Source organism: Myotis brandtii, unplaced genomic scaffold (genome assembly GCF_000412655.1).
Source record: "Myotis brandtii unplaced genomic scaffold, ASM41265v1 scaffold288, whole genome shotgun sequence".
NCBI classification, from domain to species: domain Eukaryota; kingdom Metazoa; phylum Chordata; class Mammalia; order Chiroptera; family Vespertilionidae; genus Myotis; species Myotis brandtii.
In genome coordinates this window covers 46,341-60,369 of record NW_005361006.1, presented here as the reverse complement: position 1 = coordinate 60,369, position 14,029 = coordinate 46,341, and the positions used below count along the sequence as shown (strand labels likewise).

Below are 14,029 nucleotides of genomic sequence, written 5' to 3'. Positions count from 1 at the left end.
AGGAAAGAAAACAAGAAAGAAGAAATGAAAAACAAACAAACAAAAACAGGTTTAGTATTGATTCATTCATACACAGCGATCTGTTCAACTCTATAGTTAGGGTCACAATGTACAAGACAAATTCCACAGGTAAAGTCAAGTCTGTGGATGCAGAGCAAGAGTAGTGAATTGGGGGTGTGGCCAGGCAATGATAAAATAAAGTGAGGATGTGCCTTATCAGAGCAGACTTTCAATTTAGTGAGGTAATAAGCTTACAGCCAAAGGGGGAGGGGGAGAGAAAGAAGAAATAAAGGAGAGTGTGATTTTGAGATTGAACTCCAGCCATGCCCTCCAAAACAGGCAATGTTCACTACCAATCATTCTACAGTGACTTTCTGTGTAATTTCCATGGTGATCGAGGTGGAAAAGATGATCAGTACGACCCAGGTAAGTCAATGCTTTTCATTTCTGATGAAATATTCAGCAGTTTACTATTAAAACTTTTTGGCCTGCCATATGGGTAACAAATTGCCTCCCAGCACTAACTCAGAGCCCAGCCCAAAGTGTTGGAGATATTCCAAGAAATATATGGCTTATCAAAGCTAAGATGCTGCACTTACACAAAAATGTCCACATGATTGGAACCTGTATTAAAGACTTCCCACACTGAGCCTTAAAAATGTTCCCCATCTAAAATTTCATCACCCTTCTATTCTATCAAGCTACTCCTAATGGTGATGAGACAGTTCTTACTTAAATATACAAACTGTCTCTTCTGAAACCCTTCAATTCTTACTTAAATTAGTGGCTTTTAGAATTTCTGTTAACAAGGGAACTACTTGCTGAGGTTGTAGTTCTTCATGTAAAATGTAATGTAGAATTTCAATATGGGAGAAGAGCTTAAATGGAATGTGCTTGAGTTCTATTTTGGTACTGTTTTATGTTGGTTGTGCAGTAACACATTGGAAAAAGAAAAAGAAAAATTAGTGGTCAAAAATCAAGTTCTAGTTCTGGTCAAGATGGCGGTACTCAAATCCTCTCACAACTGCATCAAAATTACAACTAACTATCCAACAACCACCATATAGAACCTCCTGAAATCTAGCTGAACAGAAGTCCTATAACTAAGAATATAAAGAGGAAGCCACATTGAGATTGGTAAGTGAGGAAGAGACACAGAACAAGCTGGTCCCGCACATGGACTTATAGGAACTACTTGCTTGAGCTCCAGCTCTGGAGCACCAGGAGCATACAAGTAGAAACTGAATTGTCTGGCATCAGGGAAAGACCTGGAGGGCCAGCCTTCACCCAGACAGCAGTTCTGACAGAGGTCATTGTTCCTTTTCCTGGGCCCACCCCCCACAGAGCCTGCAGGTAGGTAGCATACCTGAGTCTTCATTAACCTGGCTTACACTGTCTGCCCAGCCTTGGTGGTTACCTGAGGCCCCTGTCCCACACAACTTTGGGCCCAACCCAAACCATTTCCAGTGGTTTTTCCACACAGCCAATTCTTGGCTCATGCTTTGGAGTTTCCTAAAATCTCTCAAAAAACACACACAAAAAACAGCATCTTGGGGTTTCCCATACCTCTTGCTAAATGGCCCCAGCCCTAGCACTAGTGGAAGCCAAACTTGGCTCACAGCTTGGCCTCTCCTGGGTACCTCCAATCCCAGCAAAAGCAGCAGCCATCTGACAATCGCTTTGAAGCTCATGCCAGGTGGTCCCGAGCAGGATACAAGTGGCAGCTGGCCTTGGACTGCACTTCTTTGGAGGCCCCACAGCCAATGTACCTGATGAACACCTTCAGACCATGTCAGAGCATCACTCAACCTCCTCCACAATGGACACTGTCAAGGGGCAGACTCAGCAAGCATCAAAGCCCCGCTGAAGTAAGTCTTGCTCCATGGGCATCAGTCTCTGCATAGCTGATCCTCAAAGATGGTCATAGCCAGTTCTTGAAGCCAATCGGCCTGGGGATAAAACCCTTCTATTTAGGCGCCACAGCAATCAAGACTCAAGTACAACAGGAGAGTGTACACAGCTCACAATGGGGGCATACCTGGAGTGACCAGCTAGAGTGATCAGGGAGGCTATGGCACTGGACTCTATAGGACACCTACAGAAGGCCACTCTACCAAGCCCGGGTGATGTATCAGCTCTACTTAATATAAGAACAAACACAGAGGCAACCAAACTGAGGAGACAAAGAAACGTGTCCCAAATGAAAAATAAAATTAAAAAAAGAACAAAAATCAGGAAAAGAACTAAATAAACTGGTAACATGCAATCTAGTAGATGGAGAATTCAAAATATTGCTTATAATGGTGCTTAATGAACTTAGGGAAAAAGTAAATGAACTTAGTGAGAACTTCAACAAAGAGATAAGAAACTTAATAACAGAGATAGAAAACATAAAAAAGAACCAGTCAGAAATGAAAAATACACTAACTAAAATGAAGAATACATTACATGGAGTCAATAATGGAGTAGATGAAGCAGAGGCTCAAATCAGAGATTTGGAACATAAAAAAGCAGAAAATACCCAATCAGGACAGCAAAATGGGGAAAACAAATCCAAAAAATGAGGGTAATATAAGGAGCCTCTGGAACAACTTTAAGCAATATTAGCATTATGGGGGTGCCAGAAGGAAAAGAGAGAGTAAGGAGTTGAAAACCTATTTGAAAAATATAATAACAGAAAACTTCCCAAACCTGGTGAAGGAAATAGACATACAAGCCCAGTAAATGTAGAGAGTTCTAACCAAGATGAACCCAAGGAGGCCCACACCAAGACACATCATAATTAAAATGCCAAAAGCTAAAGACAAAAAGAGAATATTAAAAGCAACAAGAGAAAAGCAGTTACTTACCTACAAGGGAGTTCTCATAACTGTAAGTTTATTTCTCAACAAAAACTTTGCAGGCCAAAAGAGATTGGTAAGAAATATTCAAAATAATAAAAAAAACAAGACCCTACAACCAAGATTACTCTACTCAGCAAAACTGTCATTGAGAATTGAAGACAGATAAAGAGCTTCCCAGATATGAAAAATCTAAAGGAGTTCATCAACACCAAACCAGGATTATAAGAAATGTTAAAGGGTCTTTTAAGGGGAGAAGAAGAAGAAGAAGAAGACAAAGAAGAGAAGGAGGAGGAGGAGGAGGAGGAGGAGAAGAAAACTATGATTAATAAAATGGCAATAAATACAGGGTATCCCCCCAAAATGTATACTAGTAAACACTTTGAATAATTATTAATTCCAATGGGTTAAATCTGAAAAGAAACATAAATTGAGCTATTAAAACAAAGTGTATATACATATATGTCAAAAATTAATTTAAATGCTAATGGATTAAATGCTCCAATCAAAAGACATATGGAGGCTAAATGGATAACAAAACAAGACCCTTACATATGCTATATAGAAGAGGCAGCAGTACTTACACCAGACAAAATAGATCTAAAAAACAAAATAAATGAACAAGCAGAACAGAAACAGACTTAGAGATACAGAGACCATTTTGAAGTTAGCCAGATGGGAAGGGTGTCAGGGGGAAAGGTGAAAAAGGTGAAGCCTTTAAAAAGTACAAATCGGTAGTTACAGAATAGTAACAGGGATGTAAAATACAGTACAATAAGTATTGTCAATAATACTGTAATAACTATATGTCAGATGGCTATTAGAGTTAACAGGGTGGTCACTTAAAAAGTGACATAATGTCTAATCACTGGACTGTATTATTGATATTAACATAATGTATATCAACTTTAATTGAAAAATAATCTTTTTTATAATTTAAATAAAATAATTATGTTCTAATTTTATCATGGGAAACTATGTGAGCTTCATTAACAGAGCTCACCTATTTCACATAATGTCTCTAATATAAAAAACAAGTGTATGGAACAAGGAAATTTCTAAGGTCTTTTCCATTCATAAAATTCTTTAGAGTGAAATAACCTATATTGGTAATTTCAATCTTGATACAATAAAAATGGTTTTCTGCATCAAAGATTTAGGAAAAAATGCCAAAAAAAATATTTGTTGAGGAGCATAGGTTCATGTGGCTTACTATTTCACAAAGAGCCTGTGTTATTCATTTAGGACATTGATTAGTTAGTTACTGAGTTGATGTAAGAGAAACAAGAACTATAAGAAATACCTGTGAAAGTCATATCCTTAAATAAAAAGTTCAAAGAGATTCCCATATGTGTATTTTATTTCTCTTTTTATTTAACACAGTTTGAACCAAATATTTCATTGTTATGCCCTAGACTACTCTGCTAGCTCAAATAAATATTGGATTCCCCAGATATAAAACAATTTTTACCTTTCAAAGGGATTTTGCAAGGTTCCAGTGACCTGTTCCTTAGGCAAACAAAATGTCTTTTTCTGCACATAATTTTGAGTTGAGAAAGGTAAATTGAAATGACATTTTAAAATTTAAAATTAGTTTTGGTAAATTCAATGTTGACAGTGTACTGCTTTGGGGCACCTGACACTTGAGTGATCAGAGAACAGAAATTGCTTAGAGAACTCCTGCTTTTCTGTGTGAAGAAGAATATTTATTTTATTGTATGTTTCTTTGGAACCTTTGAATTTAAAATTGAGCATCAGAAATAGCAAGTTTCTCCCTCCCTCCCTCCCTTCCCCCCTTCCTTCCTTTGTTTCTCTTCTTTTCTTTTTGTGCCTCCATGGCTAGTCTTGAATTCTAACTTCTTAGTAGCGTGGCTGCCAAATATTTTCTCAGAATTTTAGCTCCTCAGATGAAGTGCTCCATTTGTTTTTAGGAGTCACAGCTTGCACAAACAGTTAAGTATTGGACAATTTCTAAAGTGGGGGAATTGCCTACAAATTACTTCTTTTTGGTTCCCTGCCTCTAGTGATATTCCCCTTAAGTTTAGCCACCCTAGAGGCTCTGAACTCCAGACTCCTTTTCTAGTTTGGCTGCCCACATCTTCAGGGTACCATGTTTAATGTGATTGACACGTTCTGAGGAAAGACAAAAAGTGAGGGAGTGGGGGCTCCCCGGGGGTACGTCCAACTGCTGCCTGCCATGGCTGCTCTCCTATGTCTTTAAACAATACTTTTATGTATTTTATTTATCCTCTATAGCAGTGATGGCGAACCTTTTGAGCTCGGCATGTCAGCATTTTGAAAAACCCTAACTTAACTCTGGTGCCGTGTCACATATAGAAATTTTTTGATATTTGCAACCATAGTAAAACAAAGACTTATATTTTTGATATTTGTTTTATATATTTAAATGCCATTTAACAAAGAAAAATCAACCAAAAAATGAGTTTGTGTGACACCTCTGACACGGGTGTCATAGGTTCGCCATCACTGCTCTATAGCTTCCTTCAGTAATAGGATTAATCTCTTAAAGGTTCCGTGTTCATGGTTGGACATGAGAGTGAATACTTTTTAAAAATGAAGTAAGTGTAAATGCATTATAGTGCTGATTTGAAAGACGGAAGTAAAAAGTTAAGAGGAAGCAAACATTTTCTATGATCACAGAGCTAGGTGTTTGTGGAGAAGAAATTAGTATTTTAATTAAAAAAAAAAAATCCAAACTTGTTACTTCACACCCTTCAGATTTCAGATAAACTAGACTTCCAGGGTCCAATTATTGAAGCAGGAATTTGGAGGGAACATAGGCAGGTTTAGGGATTTTTTAAAATTGGGGTCCATGGAAAAGCATGAGGCTGCAGACTGGGAGAAGGTACATTTCCATAACACGAGAAAGCCACGTGCAGTTTCATCTCCATAAGACAAGGGAGCAGCAACAGTTGCATTTGCATAAGACAAGGGAACTGGCAGTAGTCAAGAAAGGTCTATATTTATAAAATAAAGAGAAGGAAGCCCTTCATTCAGATGGAAGACAAGAAAGCCCAGAGAAATGGAAGGACTATGAGGGAGGAGGGCCTCAGGAATCACTATAGTAACCAACTCAAAGGGGAATATTGACCAATCAGAGGGGATATCAGGACACAGGAACTGCAGCCTTTATAAGCCATGGGGAAAAAGAACTCAGTGGGACCCTTTCCCCCTCCCTAAGTGGGAGTTAATTTCATGGGGCTCTTCCCTCTCCTCACGTGGGAGTCTGTATCTATTCTTCAATAAATCTCCACCTTCTGTCCGTGGATTCATTTTTCGATTCCAGTGGACAAAGAATCCGGGTTCCAGTCCAAAAATTCGGTATCATTATGAAAAGATTATATTGAAGAGGAAAATTAATGAGCCAACAATCCCATCTTGTAACAGAATATAACCTTGAGTATTTTCTTATGAATGCTGATTTAATTGAATATTACATTAAAAGGCTGAGGAGAATTTTCCTTAATTAGCAGCTATTGATGAAGTTCACAATTCAGAGGTAGAAGACTGTGGATAGAAACAAACAAAAGACTCCTACCTTTGAACATCACTACCTTGTCTAAAAGTCACACGACAAAAATATTGACATAAGTTATTGTTATAGTAATAAGTTTAGTTAGTATAAGTTAGCATAATCAAATTTCATTTTTTTATTAGAGTGAATTTTAAACTTTACTTAGAAGAGGAACTTAATTTGTGTGTGTGTGTGTGTGTGTGACCCTGATAAGTAACTTGTAACTCCCTGCGTGTTAACTCCTGACAAATAACTTGTAACTCCTGACAAACAACTTGTAACTTCCTGCGTGTGTATCCTGATAAGCCCAGAAGGCCACCGGAGCACACTGATATGAGACACTGAAGAAGCCCACCCATCGGGCATAAAAGAAGGACTCTCACAGCAGCAGTTAGACGCTTGTCTGCCCTCCACAGACAAGACGCTCTCCTTTGCTCCTGGAAACTGCCTTTCCTGCTCTGCTTCTGAGCCCAGACTTGTTAGAGGCCTCTCTTCGTGTCAAGAGACCGAGCACCTTGCAGCTGCGTACTTGACGACCTCCGTGTGTCTCTGTCAGCGTGTGTCTCTGTCAGCGAGTGTCTCCGGGTGGCCTGCCAAGGACTGAAACCCATCAGCTCTCTGGTAAATAAACCTGTGTGATTCTTGCATTTGTTTGCCCCCTGTGTCTTCTCTCTTCTTAGTTTTGGTTAAGCTCGGCCTAATTAATTAATAGTAAGTACCCTTTGACGTCTGTATTGGTATATCCAAATGAGGCGCTCTGGGTCACCTGTGCATACGTTCCCATAGAAGTGGAACAATTATGTATTCAGAATATCCAAAACAATGATCATAAGTGAACCTTTTAAATTAAAAAAAAATGACATTCATTTCATAACATCTTATATGCTTATAGTGCTTTCAATTGCTAAGAAGTATTGTACACTAACACTGCCTTGTAATTCCATGTTATGGAGAAGAAAGAAAATGGATGTACAGGAATTTACCAGGGCAGTGAAGAATTTGGGACAAAGTCAGAAGTGAAACTGAGCTCTTTTGTCTCCACCTCAGCCCCGCCCCCTTTTGCTGCCTTGGAAAAGCTGAATGTATTAAGGATACAGCTTAAGAGCTGTGCCTTACCCTACCTCTCTAGCTCTAGCTTCAGGCATTAGAAAATACAAAATGAACTCGGGAGAAGGGAGGTGGGGGGAAGGTTTCTGAAGCTTTGGCTGAAAATGTGGGAAGCACCTGCTATTTAAAGTGTAGCTGGAATCTTTCTCTCTTCTGATTACCATGGCTCTCAAAGGAACACCACTCCCCTGCATAGATCTTCTCTTGTTTCAGGAATTTAGGGCGATCCCAATGGCAATCTCATGTGAGCATCAGAAACACCATTTGCACATGAATGGCACCCTTGAGCTGGTGTGATACATTAACCTTGGGATTAAGTGCCCTTCTGTTCTCTTCCTTGTTCCACCAATAAAGGTTCTAGCAATGTCCCACCTTATAGTTGTCACTTTTCCAGACATGATAAATCCTGAATATTTTCTGCAACTGTTCACCAGGCTTTCTCTCATGCAAAGAATTTATGAGCTGTTTGATGCCCCCAAACAATTAGAATTTTAAATTTTTACAAAATACAAAATGAGAGTGATTGAATCTCTTCCTTGGGGGCCACACTTGATTGACAGAGGAGCCCCTAAGCAGTGATACTTGGGCTTGAATATGACACACAACATTTAATGAAAAGATTCTGCGCACTCAGTGGATATGAATTTTATGGTTAGGTTAGGAGATGAATACTATTGACAAAAACGATGATGTTCTCACCATGGTATTTCCCTCTGATGGATAAGCCATCATTAGGTATAAAGCTCTTTACTCAGGAAAGATCCTTTCCAATTGACTAGTGCCCTTTCAAGAAATTACTCTCTGACTAGCTCAACAATCTTAAAGTAAGCTCAGAAATGTGAATTTCTCAGAATATAGTTAGAACATCTCACTACAGAAATTATAATTAATTTCATCTATAGATTGAAAAGACTGGCTACAGAAGAACTGTACAAAATAAATAAAATAATGTGCTTCTGTCAAATCTATATAGTTGGTCATCAGCAATCATAGGAACAGGTATTCATGGATGACACAGCCATTTATCTTTTAACTAGACTATAATATTCCTAATTTTTCAAGAACTGATTTATTTAAAGATATCATTATATTTTATAGGTTCGAGTCATTAATTTTTGAATTGTCATAGTAATTTCCATTTTTTACTGAATCCAGTTGCACACTATATAGAATTTGGTAAAAATGGAGTTCTCTTTAATAATAGCTTTCTCTCTGATTCTTAGTATGGGGAAATTAAATTGTACTAGAAGAAACTTTTGCAACAATAGGCTATGAAAAAAAAACTATTTTACACTTTCCTTGAAATATATGTGTTCAAAGATTACCATTACTTAGGTTTGCTAATTTTCTAAATAAGAATGATGATCTCTATGATACTTTTTTCCTTAGGTGTTATCACTTAGCATGTTTTTATTCTGGTCCCAGAAAAAAGGTTAATAGCAGGATTTGACAATTTCCTAAAATGAGCCTTCTTATGTTGCCTAAGAATTCAGAAGAGTTCAGGATTTAATAAAATGCATTTTGTTAAAAAATGAAAATACTTGAGAAAAGGGGCTGTGTGAGGAAGAAGAAGAAATGCAATTGCCGTTAAGTTTTTACCCACAAATGCTGAATTTGAGTTGAGTAACTGATATGAATGAGTTTATGCTTTGATGTCAACTGCTTTACATTAAATTGAGATCTAAATTTCTGTATTTTCTTTTGTTTTTAGGCCAAGGAAAAAAGTGCTGGAAGTATGTGGCATGATAGCCTCAAAATAGCTAATTAAACCATCCCAGTTACCATGATCTATAATGGAAGCTCATCAAAAAGAGATTATTTCATAAGCATGACAAAAAATAATTCAATGTTTAGTAAGATAAACATCAGCTATCATTTCCTTAAAACAAACAAAGAAAAAATCAGTTCACCGAGCACTGTATCCCAACAGGCCATCATTGCTCCTGAAAGCAGCACTCAGATTTGGATGGGGTTGCTTTAAGAAACATTGGCATATTATCACACATGAAGGCAAGCATTTCTTAAAATCTAAAAAGTGTTTGTTTAAATATTTGAGGACAAAGCTGTGGCAAAAGTTAATTGGACCCTAACTTCATATATAGCCAACCTAACAATGCAAAGATAACCATCATCTTCTAAATGTTCATTTCTAAGTACAGTAAAACCTCAATATAATGAACTAATTTGGGCAAAGAGTGTCCATTAAAGCTGAAAGTCCGTTATATCATAAAGTAGGTTTTCCAAATGTGTATGCTAAAAAGTAGGCAAATTAGTTACTTTGCCTGTTTTTACTGATGTAGTCCCGTTTGTATACTTAAAATTATGTATGAAAAGTTTAATTCCATGGAAGTTTTCTATATGTATTACAGTCATTTAACTTATATACTGAATTTATATACTGAATAGATCTAGTACACGCATGCATTCACCAGTCACTGGGAGTAAACAAAGGCGCATGGCTGGGGAGTGGCTTAGTGCAGGTCAGAACATCAGCTGTACATGTTAAAACTGCTGCAGAGCCCAAGCCAGTGTTGCCCAGTGCTTAGAGCATCTGCATGTACCTGGCTTGCATGTTAGATCCCCACCCCATCAGCCCATGCCAGAGGCAACCATTGATGTCCTTCTCTCACATCAATGACTCTCCCTCTCTCTCTCTCTCTCTCTCTCTCCCTCTCTCTCTCTCCTGCTTCCCCTTCCACTCTCTAAAAAATTAATGGACAAAAACATCCTGAAGTGAAGATTAACAAAAACAAACAAATAAACAGAAACTCCTGCAGAAAGTCACGCTGTGGGACAATTACTGATTTCTATGGGGTGTGATCACGTGCTCATCATCAGAATGCAGAAATGCTTTGTTTCATTGTGAGATACCAGCCATGCCCATCAATGGCTAGCTATTAGAGCACAGTCCCAACCACGGCCTCTGTGTTTGTGTTTCTACATGGCATCTACCACTTCAGAATTTATTTTTTTATTAATTTAGCCTCCATAGCTCAAATTTTTTCTTTATTAACATTTTCTCAATATTTTTGCATTTGACTTCAATCATGATAATATATTCTTGTGTATGAATATTGTCATTGGAGGATTCTTAGCCATTTCTGGTTGTAGTTGAGTCCCATGGAGGGTTATTGTTTTCTGATTGTTCGCCAAGCTAGACATGACTGCTTCAAGACTAAAAATAAAGACTTGTTTTCTGTCCTCTACATCAAGTTGGAAATTTATTCAAAATCATTCTCTAACACAATATGTATTATCACCTCAAATGGATTGTAAACTAGTTACAAGTCCTCTATGATGCCCAGTGAGAGAATTATGTATTTTTATTTACCATTGCAATCATCAACATAAAAATAATCAAGGGAGAGATTTAAAATGTTATTAATCTTTCTGACTCTTTAGCTGATATTTTTCCATAGTAAAAATTTCTATGTATATTTATTCCATATATTCAGGTTTTATAATGTCGATTTGTTTTCATTATCAGATTGTCTCATGATAGGATTTATTCAGCTACTTAAAGTTCTGCACTTCATGAAATGCATGAGTTTTTTCAAAATTATATTAATTCAGATGTTGTGGCCAAATTTTGGTGTTGTGAGAGATCCAATTGTGCAAATATTGGAACAGGTATCCTCTTATGTTTGTACAAGCAGCTTGGAGATATTGTGGGTTCGGTTTTATAGCAATAACATGAATGTTGCAATAAAGTGAGTCACATGAATCTTTTGATTTCCCAGAGCCTGTTTACATTATTCTGTACTTTATTAGGAGTGCAATAGTATTTTATCTAAAAAAAATGAACATAGCTTAATTAAAATATCATTGCTGGGGATTGTCTTGCCTCAGTTTGACGGTTGCTGACTGATCAGGGTGGTTGTTGTTGAAGGTTGGGGTAGCTGAGGCAATTACATAAAATAAAACAACAATAAAATTTGCTGCATCAATTGAATCTTCACGTCACTGATGATGCCTCTGTAGCATATGATGCTGTTTGATAGCATTTTATCCACAGTAGAACTTCCTTCAAAATTAGAGTTATTCCTCTGAAACCCTGACACTGACTTATCAACTAAATGTATGTAACATGTAAATTGTTGGCATTTCAACACTCTTCACAGCATCTTTACTAGGAATATATTTCATCTCTCAAGAAACAACTCTCTTTGCTCATCCTTAAGAAGCAACTCCTCATCCATTAAAATTTTATGGTGAATTGTAATTCAGTCACATCTTCAGGCTCTACTTCTAATTTTATTTCTCTTTCTACAATATCTGCAGTTATTTCCTCACTAAAGTCTTGAGCCCTCAAAGCCATCCATGAGGGTTAGAATCAACTTCTTCCAAACTCCTGTATATGCTGATATTTTGACCTCTTCCCATGAGTCACTAATATTGTTAAAGGCATCTAAAATGTGAATTTTTTCCAAAAGTTATTAATTTACTTTGCCAAGATCCATCTGAGGAATCATTATTTATTGCTTAAATAATGAGACTTGAAAGTCAAAATTACTCCTTGATCCACAGGCTGCAGAATGGATGTAGTGTTAGCGAGCATGAAAACAACATTAATCCCATTGTGCCTCTCCAAAGAGCTCTTAAATGACCAGGTGCCTTGTCAAAGAGTAGCAATATTTTGAAAGAAAAGGTTAGTGTTGCAATTATGCTTTGAAACTAGTTTCTGAGAAGTGGGCTTAAAATACTCAGTAAACTGTGTTGTAAAATGATACCAATAGACTTGCTCAATGCAGAGTTGCCACAAATTCACAATTTTTAATAAATAAATAAAATAAAAATATGAAAAGCAATATGTGCAAAGCACAAGGAAGGGAAGAACAATAAAATGAGGTAGTCTGCACTGCCTAATGCCTGCAATATTCATTCATTTACTTTTTCTTTAACTACCTTACTCCTTTCCTCCTTTACTTTCTCCCAGCAATTATTTCTCAAAGGTTTATTATGCACTGAGGGTAGAACTTCCAAAGATGATGCAGTGTGAACAGGCTCAGACTTTCAGTAGTTCAGAAGATAGTGGGAAACCAACTGCTGAATGCAGTCTGTATGCAATAAAATGAGCTCTAGGGTGTAGTGGTTTAGAAAAGACTGTTATTTAATTTATTAGAGAAAATGGAGAAGATTCCACTTAAAAGATGGCACTCATAACAGGTTTTGAAAGATAAATACGTTTCTTAAAATGGAGAAAGTATGGAATGTCTTTTAGGTAGAGACACAGTAATTGCAAAGCCACAGAGACATGAGAGAACACAGGGTGTTTAGGAAGAGTAAGTCTCAGTGGACTCATATACAAGTGTGATTTCTATGCTTCCTTATCACAGTGAGAGAATGGTTGGGGCATGACACAGATAAGACTGCCTCCACGGGACAAATTAATAAAAGGTTAGTGTTGCAATTATGCTTTGAAACTAGTTTATTGATAACTATTTTTCCCACAGATTGCTCTAGAAACATAATAAAATGAAACATATTTAGATTACCAACCAAATAATTCTGAGAACGAATAGCACAAGCACAAACCCTACTTTCAGGAGTGACACACCATTCTTCATGGTAAAATCAATCCTTTAAAATCAATTGCTTTTTTTTTTGCATGTATCTGTTCAATTTTCCCAACACCATTTATTGAAGAGACTGTCTTGACTCCATTGTAAAATGAAACTAGGCCACCAACTTACACCATACACAAAAATAAACTCAAAGTGGATAAAAGGGAAACCATACACAAAAATAAACTCAAAGTGGTCTTCATGGTAAAATCAATCCTTTAAAATCAATTGCTTTTTTTTTTGCATGTATCTGTTCAATTTTCCCAACACCATTTATTGAAGAGACTGTCTTGACTCCATTGTAAAATGAAACTAGGCCACCAACTTACACCATACACAAAAATAAACTCAAAGTGGATAAAAGGGAAACCATACACAAAAATAAACTCAAAGTGGATAAGAAGGGAAACCATAAAAATCTTAGAAGAATCCATAGACAGCAAAATATCAGACATATGCCGTAGCAATATCTTTACCGATACACCTCCTAGGGCAATGGAAACTAAGGAAAAAATAAACAAATGGGACTACATCAAAATAAAAAGCTTCTGCACAGCAAAAGAAACCATCAATAAAATAACAAGAGAGCCCACTGCATGGGAGAACATATTTGCTAATGTTATCTCCAATAAGGGTTTAATCTCCAAAATTTATAGGGAACTCATATATCTTAACAAAAGGAAGATAAATAATCCAATCATAAAATGGGCAAAGGACTTAAATACTTTTTGAAAGTGAACATACAGAAGGTCAAGAGACATATGACAACATGCTCAAAGTCACTAATCATTCAAGAGATGCAAATCAGAACGACAATGAGGTACCATCTCACACCTGTCAGAATGGCTATCATCAACAAATCAACAAAGACAAGTGCTGGCGAGGATGTGGAGAAAAAGGAACCCTCATGCACTGCTGGTGGGAATGCAGACTGGTGCAGCCACTGTGGAAAACAGTATGGAGTTTCCTCAAAAAATTAAAAA

General features: G+C 37.0%; 1 long non-coding RNA gene across 1 annotated transcript in view; it reads left to right on the top strand.

Annotated features, from left to right (window-relative positions):
- Positions 1–6,931: 6,931 nt before the first annotated feature.
- LOC106726585 overlaps positions 6,932–14,029 on the top strand; it is an 11,733-nt gene continuing 4,635 nt past the window's right edge. Inside the window, exon 1 of the long non-coding RNA XR_001362648.1 lies at positions 6,932–6,996. This is a non-coding gene — a long non-coding RNA (uncharacterized LOC106726585). The remainder of the gene's footprint in view (positions 6,997–14,029) is intronic.